The 12,645-nt window shown below is 35.2% G+C and overlaps 1 pseudogene; it reads right to left on the minus strand.

Annotated features, from left to right (window-relative positions):
• Positions 1–861: 861 nt before the first annotated feature.
• Positions 862–11,821, minus strand: LOC120194974 (annotated as a pseudogene).
• Between the last annotated feature and the right edge of the window lie 824 nt (positions 11,822–12,645).

The raw sequence follows: 12,645 nt of genomic DNA on the forward strand, positions 1-12,645 counted from the left end.
GCATCCGCATGGTCAATATTCAGAATTATGTTTTCGTTTGTTCCTCATATGTCAATTGGAGACTGAATTAAATAATGAAGTAAATAATTGAACTTATACTAAAAGTGTAATTTAATTTCTTTGAACTTATATATAAATTACATCGTATTTACTTATATAAGATTAACGCAATAGAAAATAGTATGCGAGGGCAATGGCAGCTTAGCTTACCTGATTTCTTCGGTGTCGGTTGGCTGGGTCAATTTTAATTCCATGCTTAAAAAAACGTGTGGCGTCCCTTTTTAATTGGCCATATTCATAAATCCCGAATATGATGAGTTATTGGGGGATCTGATTAAGCAGTCTCAACTGACCAACTTCATATAACGGTTAGAATTCCTTTTAAAACTATTTTGCAATTGACTTTAGATAAGTCTAATTGGATTATTTATATATGGCTTGATTGAAAAGAGTATTTAATGTTAGAGGACCAAATAGAAAATGGAAAAGACTTACAAGTGAAGTGATTTTCCTATCTGGAACCGTGGGAAATTGATGATTTAGAAACAATTGTTCATGCCACCCGACCATTCGCGTTAGTTTAAAAATTCTTTGTAACATTCCATGTACCAAATGATCATATACTCCAAAACCACTTCAGCAGATTGGACTGCATAATAGATTCAAAACTCATTTGAACTTGATAACTGCAGACTAGATCATAGTATTCAACTCATTAGGATTCCAGCTTGTGTTGAGATTGTAACCGAGAATGGAAACCATAGTTACACCATAAAACTAACATTTTTTACTGAAATGATCGTCTCAAAAACAAATGTTATATAAAAGACACCTCTAAATAGCCTCCAGTAAGAAGATGAGCTATTCCACTTCAGCCAAATAATCATCAATTTCAGCTGGGTTAAGTACCCTGCAACGTAGCAAACACCATAAGCCATCATAAAAGAAATAATGTACATAGGCAGAAAAAACCGTTCTGAAATAAAGCAGTGCTTGCCTGAATTTTGTCTGTTCCAATGATCCCGATTTCAATGTTTTCCCCTGAGATTTGTCCTTCAAATCTGCAAATTGAGGAAAACTGGTTGTAATTACAAAGACAATTATAAAGGCAACCCAAGATCAACATTTTCTGAGGTTTCTTGATACATATAGTCCTCAACGGCAACATTTAGGTGGAGGAAACCTACCCCTCTTTGAGAATTGAGAGTCAAAATAGCGGTGTGCACAGCATCATAAGCTCCATAGTCCATATCATCAGTGTATCTACAAGGAAGGAATAATCAACCGAAATTTCAGTCTTTGCACAACAAGAACCGGAAAGTAAGAGAATGTCCAACTCAGTTCTGGAAAAGATACAAATCGTTTATATGATCACATGCTATAAAATTGACATCCTAACATAATCGATCTAACATCATACATAATTTTTAGTTTAACTAGTGCTGAATTTTATAAGAATCGGATTCTAGGCAAATACCTCTTCTCAAGAAATGTTTTCGCATTTGAGACATTTTTCACCATTGCTGAGGCTTTCCATGAGAAATAGAAACCAGATGGATCCACCTAGTGACAAGGAGCAAACCATAAAGTTGAAAAAGCATATAAACCATTGTATGCAACCTATACCTGTCATACAATGAGCTACTGTCTACGAGGAATACCTGATACAGTTGTGGACCATTGTCATCGTATCCAGCAACCAGTAGAGATACACCGAAAGCTCTAACACCACTACAAAGAAAAAGAAAGATGCATAAAACTTACTATAAAAGCCAGAGTATTGCGCAATTTAGCATTTCCACTTTTTGATCCAATTTAGATTGACCCAAAATATAGCAGCAATGCCTTAAAAGACATTTGAGAAAAAATAGGAATCTATAACTTTTCCATTTTTCTAAAAAGTTTCATTATCAGGTTCCCCTATCAGCCCTGACATCATGCAAAAAGGCCAGAACAACACTTGAAAAAACTTAGTAATATACAAAAAGTTCAAAGAAAAAGTCTTCTCAGAGAAACTTAGTATAATACAAAAGTTTTAAGAACAACTTTGTATTACAATCACGCTACTTTCACTTGGCCAAATAAACAATGCTATTTTTGAAACTAATAACTCAAATCAAGTAAAGCATAGCCTACTTTTGAAAAAAAGGGACAACTACAAAGTCCTCAAAGGCTCAAGCTTTTGGACTCAGAATCTTTGTCACAACTGCGAGAAAATAGAAGGGAGAAAAAATAATGGTTTTATAGGACAAACAAAGCCTCCCCAATTTCTTATCCCTTGATATCTCCATGCCTAGAATCTTCTTCGCTTCACCAAGGTCCTTCATCTCAAACTCCCTGTTCAATTGAGTCTTTAGTTTCGCAATTTCTGTCTGACTCCTGGAAGCTATCAGCATATCATCAACATAAAAAATAAGATATATATAGGATTCGTCTTGTAGCTTGCGTAAATACACACAATGATCATATTTGCTTTTTGTGTACTTCTGCCCTATCATAAACTTGTCAAATCGCTTGTACCACTGCCTTGGAGATTGCTTCAATCCGTACAGCGATTTTTCTAATTTGCACACCATCTCTTCTTTTTCAGCAACTTTGAATCCATATGGCTGAGTCATGTAGATTTCCTCATCCAAGTCTCCATGTAAAAATGCAGTTTTTACATCCATCTGAACTAGTTCCAAATCCAACTGTGCTACCAAAGCTAACAAAATTATGATGGAGGAATGTTTTACAACTGGAGAAAATACTTCATTATAATCAACTCCCTCCGTTTGAGCGTAGCCTTTAGACGCCAATCTTGCTTTGTAGCGGATGTTATTATTGTCAGGAAATCCATCTTTCTTTGCATATACCCATTTGCACCCAATTGCCTTCTTTCCCTTCGGAAGACTAGTTAGTTTCCACGTCTGATTCTTTTGAATGGATTGCATTTCTTCATTCATGGCGATCCTCCAATTTTTATGTTCTGAACTTTGGACTGCTTCATTAAAAGTGGCAGGAACGTCATCAATTGCAATTGGTGATGCAAAAGAGACCATATCAGCATAACGAGCAGGTTGTCTAATGATTCTCTTTCCCTTTCTGAGTGCAATTGATTCATGTTGCTGTGGAGGTTCATGGGTCTGAACCTCTTCTTCATCTGACTCTTCTTCTACTATAGGAGAGTCAACATCAGTTTCTTTACTGGCTGGGTCAATTATGCTTCCTTCAAGCTCCACTTGTTTGGGAGTTCCATCTGTCTGCTCCAATTTTTTTGAAGTCACCTTTCTCAACATGGTAGATTCATCAAAGGTAACATCTCTGCTAAAGATTATTTTCTTTGTTTCTGGACACCAAAGACGATAGCCTTTCACACCAGAGGTAAAGATCGCCTTCTTTGCTCTTGGATCCAGCTTGACTCCTTAACATGGTAGTATGCAGTGGAACCAAACAAATGTAAGGAATCATAATCTGTAGCTGGTACTCCAAACCATTTCTCTAATGGTGTTTTACCACCAATAGCAGTCGATGGTAAGCGGTTGACAAGGTGACAAGCATAGATCAAAGCCTCAGCCCAAAATTCTTTGCCTAACCCAGCATTAGACAACATACACCGAACCTTCTCCACTAATGTTCAGTTCATACGCTCTGTCATCCCATTCTGTTGTGGTGTACTTCTGACAGTGAAATGCCTGACAATACCTTCTTCTTCACAGTCTTTCAGAAATGGATCATTTTTGTACTCTCAACCATTGTTTGTACGGAGATGTTTGATTTTTCTGCATGTTTGAGTCTCCACCATCTTTTTCCATTTAAGGAAAAATCCTAGCACCTCATCCTTTGTCTTCATTGTATACACCCAAACTCTCCGGGAAAAATCATCAACAAATGTGACATAATAGTGTGTTCCTCCCAATGAAGTTGTCTTGGAAAGCCCCCATACATTTGAATGAACATAATCCAAAATACCTTTAGTATCATGGATTGTTGTTCCAAATTTCACCCTCGTCTTCTTCCCTTTGATGCAATGGTCACAAAAAGCTAATTTGCAATCCCGAGCACCCTTCAATAATCCTTGATCTATCAGCAATTTCAAGGATTTTTCACCAACATGGCCCAAGCGCATATGCCATAACCTGGTTGCTTCTGACTCCTGTTCATCAGTAGAAGCTGCCACTGCTGCTGTCCCAACAATTGTACTACCCAGAAAGTAATACACATTGTTTCTTTTCCAGATTCCCTTCATTATCACCAGTGCACCAGAGATAATCCTCATAATCCCATCTTTTGCCCTCACTTCTAAACCTTTTGACTCTAAGGTTCCCACAGAGATGAGATTTCTCATTAAATCTGGTACATAATGGACACCTGTTAAGGTTCTGATTGATCCATCCTGATTCCTCAAGCGAATTGAACCAATCCCAAGTGTGTCAAGAGGGGAATTATTTGCTGTGTAGATAATTCCACATTTTAGTTCTTTAAAATCAAAGAACCATTCTCTATTGGGGGTCATATGGTGGCTACAAGCTGAAACTAACAGCCATGAACTGGAACAACTGGTTGATGACGTAGCAGCGAATGCGAAATCTGAATCTGCATCATCATACTTGACCACATTTGATTATGAGACAACCTTTCCCCTTTCAGGTTTGCCTTTGTTCTTTAGCCTGGGACATTCTTTCTTCCAGTGCCCTTTTTCTCGACAAAAGGCACATTCATCTTTGCTCAATCTGGACTTTGACTTCGATCTCCCTCTCCTTCCTTTATTCTGACTCTTCGAACGGCCTCTAACAACAAGAGCTTCTGCTTCGACACTTGTGTTTTCTTGTTTGTCTTTCTTTCTCAATTCATAACTATACAAGGCAGCAGTTACTTCACTGAGAGACACATCAACTTTCACATGAAGTAGGGTAGTTTCAAGATACTCAAACTCATCAGGAAGTGATCACATCAACATCAGAGCCAGATCTTCGTCTTCAAAAAGTCACGTCCATATTCATCAGATCAGTCACCAGCTGATTAAAGCTAATAATGCGATCATTCATAGTAGTACCTGGTACATAGTTGAAGCGGAACAATCTCTTTTTCATGTAGAGCTTGTTCTGACCGCTTTTCTTCAAAAATTTCTCCTCCAGTGCCTTCCACAATTTACTTGCAGAAGTTTCCTTAGAAAATGCATACTTCTGCTCTCTAGAAAGACACGATCGAATAGTACCACATGCGAATCTATTGATCTTCTTCCATTCTTTCTCCTCAACATCATCTGGTTTCTCTCCTTCAATAGCAATGTCTAGACCCTGCTGAAATAGGACATCTAGAACCTCACTTTGCACATGCCGAAATGACCGGTGCCATTAAAAATCTCAACTGCAAATCTAACATTTGTCACAGCTGTTGACAACGATGTGGATGTTTTTGTTGCGTCTGCCATTCAAATTCTATTTAATAGCTGTCAATGTGGAATGCCAATTATCCCAAGGAATTTTTTTCTGATGTGGAAGATCAGCCTAAGCCGCAACCACAGAGCATACTAAAATAAACCAAGAGCGCTGATACCAATTGTTGTGGAATTCGGGTTGATTTCCACCAATAATAACAAATTCACCTTGAAAACTATTATCTAGGTGACTAGTGTGAAAACGATTGTACTAAAAATCACCCCAAGGTAGATTCCCAGGAAAGAGGAGGGGTCACAATGGTCCCTCTTAAAACCCACTTTCCTTAGATAAAACTACCAAGACAAGTAATTTTAATAGGACAATAATTAACAACAACTATACCCGACAATAGCTATTAAATAGACATAAAGAGAACACCAAAATTTAACAAGGTTAGACCAAAATTATGCCTACCTCCTCAAACACTACTAAAATAATATTTCACTAGTAGAGGAAATATTACAAAGAGAGAAAGAGTATAAATAGCCTTTAATAGTGAAGAATGCTTATATTTATGAGATTCTAAACTAAGGAGGAGGAGAGCTCTATTTATAACAAAAGAATTCTCCCTCCTCCTTATACACAACCAATATGGGATTTTACCAAAAAACTAACATAAATAGCCTCCGGTAAGAAGATGAGCTATTCCACTCCAGCCAAATAATCATCAATTTCAGCTGGGGTAAGTACCCTGAAAACGTAGCAAACACCATAAGCCATCATAAAAGAAATAATGTACATAGGTAGAAACAACCGTTCTGAAATAAAGCAGTGCTTGCCTGAATTTTGTCAGTTCCAATGATCCCGATTTCAATGTTTTCCCCTGAGATTTGTCCTTCAAATCTGCAAATTGAGGAAAACTGGTTGTACGATTACAAAAGACAATTATAAAGGCAACCCAAGATCAACATTTTTCTCCTGAGGTTTTCTTGATACATATAGTCCTCAACGGCAACATTTAGGTGGAGGAAACCTACCCCTCTTTGAGAATTGAGAGTCAAAATAGCGGTGTGCACAGCATTATAAGCTCCATATCATCAGTGTATCTACAAGGAAGGAATAAAATCAACCGAAATTCCAGTCTTTGCACAACAAGAACCGGAAAGTAAGAGAATGTCCAACTCAGTTCTGGAAAAGATACAAATTCGTTTTATATGATCACATGCTATAAAATTGACATCCTAACATAATCGATCTAACATATCATACATAATTTTTAGTTTAACTAGTGCTGAATTTTATAAGAATCGGATTCTAGGCAAATACCTCTTCTCAAGAAATGTTTTCGCATTTGAGACATTTTTCACCATTGCTGAGGCTTTCCATGAGAAATAGAAACCAGATGGATCCACCTAGTGACAAGGAGCAAAACCATAAAGTTGAAAAGCATATAAACCATTGTATACAACCTATACCTGGTCATACAATGAGCTACTGTCTAAGAGGAATATGTGATACAGTTTTGGACCATTGTCATCGTATCCAGCAACCAGTAGAGATACACCGAAAGCTCTAACACCACTGCAAAGAAAAAGAAAGATGCATAAAACTTACTATAAAAGCCAGAGTATTGCGCAATTTAGCATTTCCACTTTTTGATCCAATTTAGATTGACCCAAAATATAGCAGCAATGCCTTAAAAGACATTTGAGAAAAAATAGGAATCTATAACTTTTCCATTTTTCTAAAAAGTTTCATTATCAGGTTCCCCTATCAGCCCTGACATCATGCAAAAAGGCCAGAACAACACTTGAAAAAACTTAGTAATATACAAAAAGTTCAAAGAAAAAGTCTTCTCAGAGAAACTTAGTATAATACAAAAGTTTTAAGAACAACTTTGTATTACAATCACGCTACTTTCACTTTGGCCAAATAAACAATGCTATTTTTGAAACTAATAACTCAAATCAAGTAAAGCATAGCCTACTTTTGAAAAAAGGGACAACTACCAAAGTCCTCAAAGGCTCAAGCTTTTGGACTCCTCAGAATCTTTGTCACAACTGTGAGAAAATAGAAGGGAGAAAAAATAATGGGTTTTATAGACAATGACATAACTCTTACCCGGACTGAGTGAATTCCTGCATAACAGCAGCAGTTTCCCTTACAAGTTGTGTTACTGGAATTGGTTCATGCAAACAAAAAACTTGCAGGTGTTAGAAATCCATTCAATATTGCCATATAGCCTTTCAGTTTGAACGAAGTTATTGGGACAAATGTGCAAAGGTAAACATACGGATAGGATTAGTTTTGATCAATCGAACAGACCAAGGCTACAATACCATGATTTGAACTGCTATAACTTTTTTCAAGATGCACATAGCTGAAAAATTAAGTAAACAAAATATCATTAAGAGCCATAATACCTTATACAACCTATGATACTGTTCTGCCTGGTTCCTACTTTTCCGAACCAGAACTCAAAAATCAGGGCGCATACCACTGCAAAACAGTATGAAGATTTATATAATAGACAGGTATATTAGCAACAAAAACCAGATTAAAACATAAATTGATCACAAGTTATTTATAAGCGCTTATTTTGAAAAAAAATGCATGTTACCACATACCTAACCATCTTTCCGAAATAAAAGAAGCTCCTTTCTTTTGCTGGAGATGGCAACATGTAACAAGAATAATAAAACCATAAAAATAAACTATACTACACGACTAACGATTTACATAGCTTTCTTACAAAACATATAAGACGACATGATCATAAATTAAAAAAAAATTGATAAATCGGATATGAGTAACCCTGTTCTTTATATATCAATCAAAGCACAGAACAAGGCAGTGAAACATTTTAGACAAGAATAACTTCCAAACAAAAGTATGGACATGTACAGGAAATTCAAGAACAAAAGAGTATTCTACAATGGACTACCTTATGAAATGCATAGTAATTTAGGGTGCTCCTCGCGCACCCTCTTGTTTAATGGTCAATAATATCATAGATGCACATGAACTGGTACTTGCTCAAGTCATTGGCAAAACACAGATAATTACAGATGTAACCTTTTGGTGTATTTTGAAGCACTTTAACGCAATTACAACTACATGCTAATCAGATTCAATATTTCCCAACTAAAATAACTAAATACTGAGCTTTCTAGATAATTGAAGAAATGAAAAGAAACCTGTAAACAACTCCAATATTTGGTGTCAGACACTGTATTTTCTGAACCTGAAATCAGACATCACACATCCACATTTCGTGGTAATTAGCAACTATCCATCAGCTTGGAATTAGAATAGATTTTTTAATCAATTCATACATTATAAAGTTGAATTACTTCAAAGGAACCAACTTACTCTACCAGGAAAAGAAGGATAAAGCAACATCGGGTGTTTACTTTTTATATGATAATAAGGAGTCTCACAAATTTTCTCAAAAAAGAAATATAATAGGCAATGAAGCAAAAACAACTACTGCAAGTTTATATTGCTCGGGTATGGGTGTAATTAACCATTCTCTTATCTTTGATAAACCCAATACCCGAGCTCACATCCATGTAACTAGAAAATAAAGCCGTCTCAAGAAAATCCAGAAACTCAAATAAAGCCGTCTAAAGCAAATCCAGAAATTCAAATGCAGATAGAAAGGACGAGTGTATGGTACTAAATACTAATATACTCACAGAGGTTCCATCAACCAAGATTGAAGGCAGTTTCTTCTCAGAGCAATCACTACCTCATTAGCAGCTGTAATTCAAAACTATTTATTAATAGGGTGGTAGTATAATAATAGTCACTGAACTTTTCTGATGTTTGCATTTTGGTCTCAACTTTTAAAACTTGCAATACAGTCCTTCAACATTTAATCTGTTTGCAATATGATTCCCAACGTAACCGGCCGTTTGACGCCGTTAGAAGAAGATGACGTGGTAGTCTTCCAACATTTAGTTCGTTTGCAATATGGTCACTGAAGTTTTCAGGCGCTTGCATTTAGGTCCCCCAACTTTTAAAACTTGAAACACAGTCCTCAATTTCATTCTAAACACCAAATTCCAAAATAATTCAATTACATTTTAAACTCTAAATTCTAAAATACTTTAATTTAGGGTTTAAAATGTAATTAAAATATTTTAGAATTTGGGGTTTAGAATGTAATTGAAGTGTTTTGAAATTTTGAACATGAATTTGCTGCATGCACATCCAACGACTGTCGCACTTTGAACATGAAAAATGCACCTATCACGTTTATTGCATAAACCGTTGAAGTAAAAGTAACAAGACCAATTTGTCTTGTTCGCAGCTGTCGCACTTTGGTATAACAATCCAGTAGGTTTGGATGGAACTTGAGCATACACATCCAACGGATGCGAAAATAGTAAAGAGTTTTAGTTCATAGGACTACAACATACAACCAAGTAATAACTAAAATAAACCAAGAATATCAATTAATAACTCATTCGAAAGGAGAACTTATAACTCATTCGAAAGGGAAAGAGGTTCGGTCATAGTCACTCCAAAACCTAAGGCGTCAAATGAGTTGTTTAAGATAAACATTAGATGTCAAATACAACATTACCAATTGTGAATGCATTAATGGTCTACCCTTTTAACATATAATTGCTTCTAATACTCCATGTTTAATGGTCCTCAATAGCCAAACATGATGAGAATATAAAGCAGATAGCGGAACTAAAATCATAGGACCCCATAATTCTTGTAAATTCATGGCATGTCAGCAATAAAAGACATTGTAAAACATAGAGGACACTGCAAGAAACATATATATGCCATAAATGAATATGCAAATGTGCAATGACCATGCAACATATCAAGTAGCTGCTCCAAATATACTACCCTGTCATGATGCCTTTCGAGTTGCGTGCATGCATAATTGTCTTCTAAAACTATAATTCAATACAGATTCAATTGTAAAATTTCAAAAACATGTAAAAAAATCCAGTTCGTTCACGAAATATCAGTCACATAATCAACATTAACTTATTAAAAAAGAATACGAGCTCACAGGACGCCGAAAACCACAAGTCGAATAAATACAATTCCCAGCAAACTAGTACCAGCAGTCTCTCGGATTGAACCTGACGATTTCACTATATTGATACTCACAATCAATTCCTTGATTTAAAGAAAAATCAAACAAGAAGGTCAACAAAATTTAGCCTATGACCCTCTTTCACTTCTATTATGATGGACTAAATATCTTCCATAAGGAGTACTAAAAGTTTTGATTAAGAAGAAAAGAAAAAAAATTAGATGGTTTTGGTTCAAAACTAACACTGAATATCCAGATCCTTGACATGCAGTTCCAGAAACATAAAAATTTCAACAAAAGCAAACAATTCTTCCTCCATTTTTTCTTTGTAAATAAAAAGCTGAAAGACATAGCATTGCTTGGGTTTACAATTTTACATGGCGAAAAACTGAAGAATAAAAACCAAACGAGAGTGCATGTGAGCGAAAGAGACAGAGAGGTGAAGGCGATGTTTGTGATTTCATTATATTTGATCATCCGTTGAAAAATCTTTAACCACAAGGATTAAACGAAGAAATTATTATATGTCATTTATACAAAATAATTACAGTTTTGTTGGTGACTTTCAACAATGATACTTAGTTCATCTTAGTAGTATTTGTCAACTCTGCATTTCTAACCCCGTTTTTTTCCTCACAAGCATTTCATCGAACATCTATGCTTCACCTGAGATGACTTGTATATAATATTACACCTTGAATCGTTGATGGTCTGGATAGTCCCTTGGTCGGGTATTCTCTCAATGAACCCTTATTCAAGTCAACATCTCCACAGAATTCAAAGTTATATTAGAATTTCTCATGCATTCCCGACTAAAAAGTTACGCTGGAAATGAGAAGAGAGAAACGGAAAAGAAAATTCGAGATCGAAAATTGGGGGACCTAAATTCAAGCACCTGAAAAGTTCAGTGACCATATTGCAAACGAACTAAATGTTGGAGGACTACCACGTCATCTTCTTCTAACGGTAGTGTAACGGCATCAAACAGCCGGTTACGTCGAGGACCATATTACAAACAGATTAAATGTTGGAGGATTGTATTTTAAGTTTTAAAAATTGGGGAATCTAAATACAAGTTTCAGAAAAGTTCAGCGACCCTTACTATACTTTACCCTTATTAATATAAAGGTAAAACCCACATGCATCTATTTCACTACTTCTAAAATCCATAAACCCTTTCTTTCTCTTAAGAACATGAAAGAAACCTTTGATTCCAAGAGATGTTTGACCAGACCTGACTATCGTCAAGGCGTGTTCGATTTGGACTAGCTTGCCCGAAAGACTATTAAAAACACACCAAAAAAATTTATTAAAAATATACTCCGCTTATAAAGTTAGTAAGGGATGAAGACATTACCTAAAAGTTGAGAGAGAATGAATATTGACTGTCACCCATGATTGTGATCTACGAAGAAGATGACAATGAAATACTTTCGGGAATGTCTAGAATGGGAAGGGAGGAAGCAAAGGAGAAAATAGTGCATTTTATGTAGTTTTCATTTTTCTTGCCGAGGAAGAATGCTTTTAGAGATGTGGGTTGGCCTTTGTTCACACAAACCATTGGTTTTTTGGCGCAATAGGTAGCTCGAATTTTTTTTAGCAAAATGACACAAACATTTTTTTATCTACAACATTTTCTACGGTGCATAGAATTCTTCACATTGAAATGATAAATTTTAATAAAAATATTTTTTATTTAGATTTTTTTCTGTAATGTAATAAATTTTAAAAAAAAATTATGAACACCATAGAAAACACCTTAGATCTTAAAATAAAAATCCGGGTATATGAATTAAACAAAAAAAAACCCGAATACCTTAATGGACAAAAAAAACCCAACCATTTTATTTTTAAACACCATCGATGATCCAGGGGATTAAAGCTCGTCACTATATAAATTATGGATAAATAGGAGTAAAACATTTGGTATCGATAGTCCCACCCTTTTTACTATGCATCAGTCTAACCTTTTATCAAATTCAAAGCTTTTAAAACTTCTGTTAAATTAATATTTTTATGAAAATATTAATCCAAATATTAAAATTTCTAGTCATTCGCTTAAAGTTTAGATATTTGTTAAAAAAATTGTATGTCAAAATATCAAAAGAGTTTAACATTTGTTAAAAGATTTTAATATACGTTACAATTTTTATATCTAATATTTTATGATGTCATCCTAAAAATTAAAGTATATCGTTAAAAAAATTATAATAATACTTT

This window comes from Hibiscus syriacus, unplaced genomic scaffold, assembly GCF_006381635.1.
Source record: "Hibiscus syriacus cultivar Baekdansim isolate YM2019G1 unplaced genomic scaffold, ASM638163v2 tig00117005_pilon, whole genome shotgun sequence".
Taxonomy (NCBI): domain Eukaryota; kingdom Viridiplantae; phylum Streptophyta; class Magnoliopsida; order Malvales; family Malvaceae; genus Hibiscus; species Hibiscus syriacus.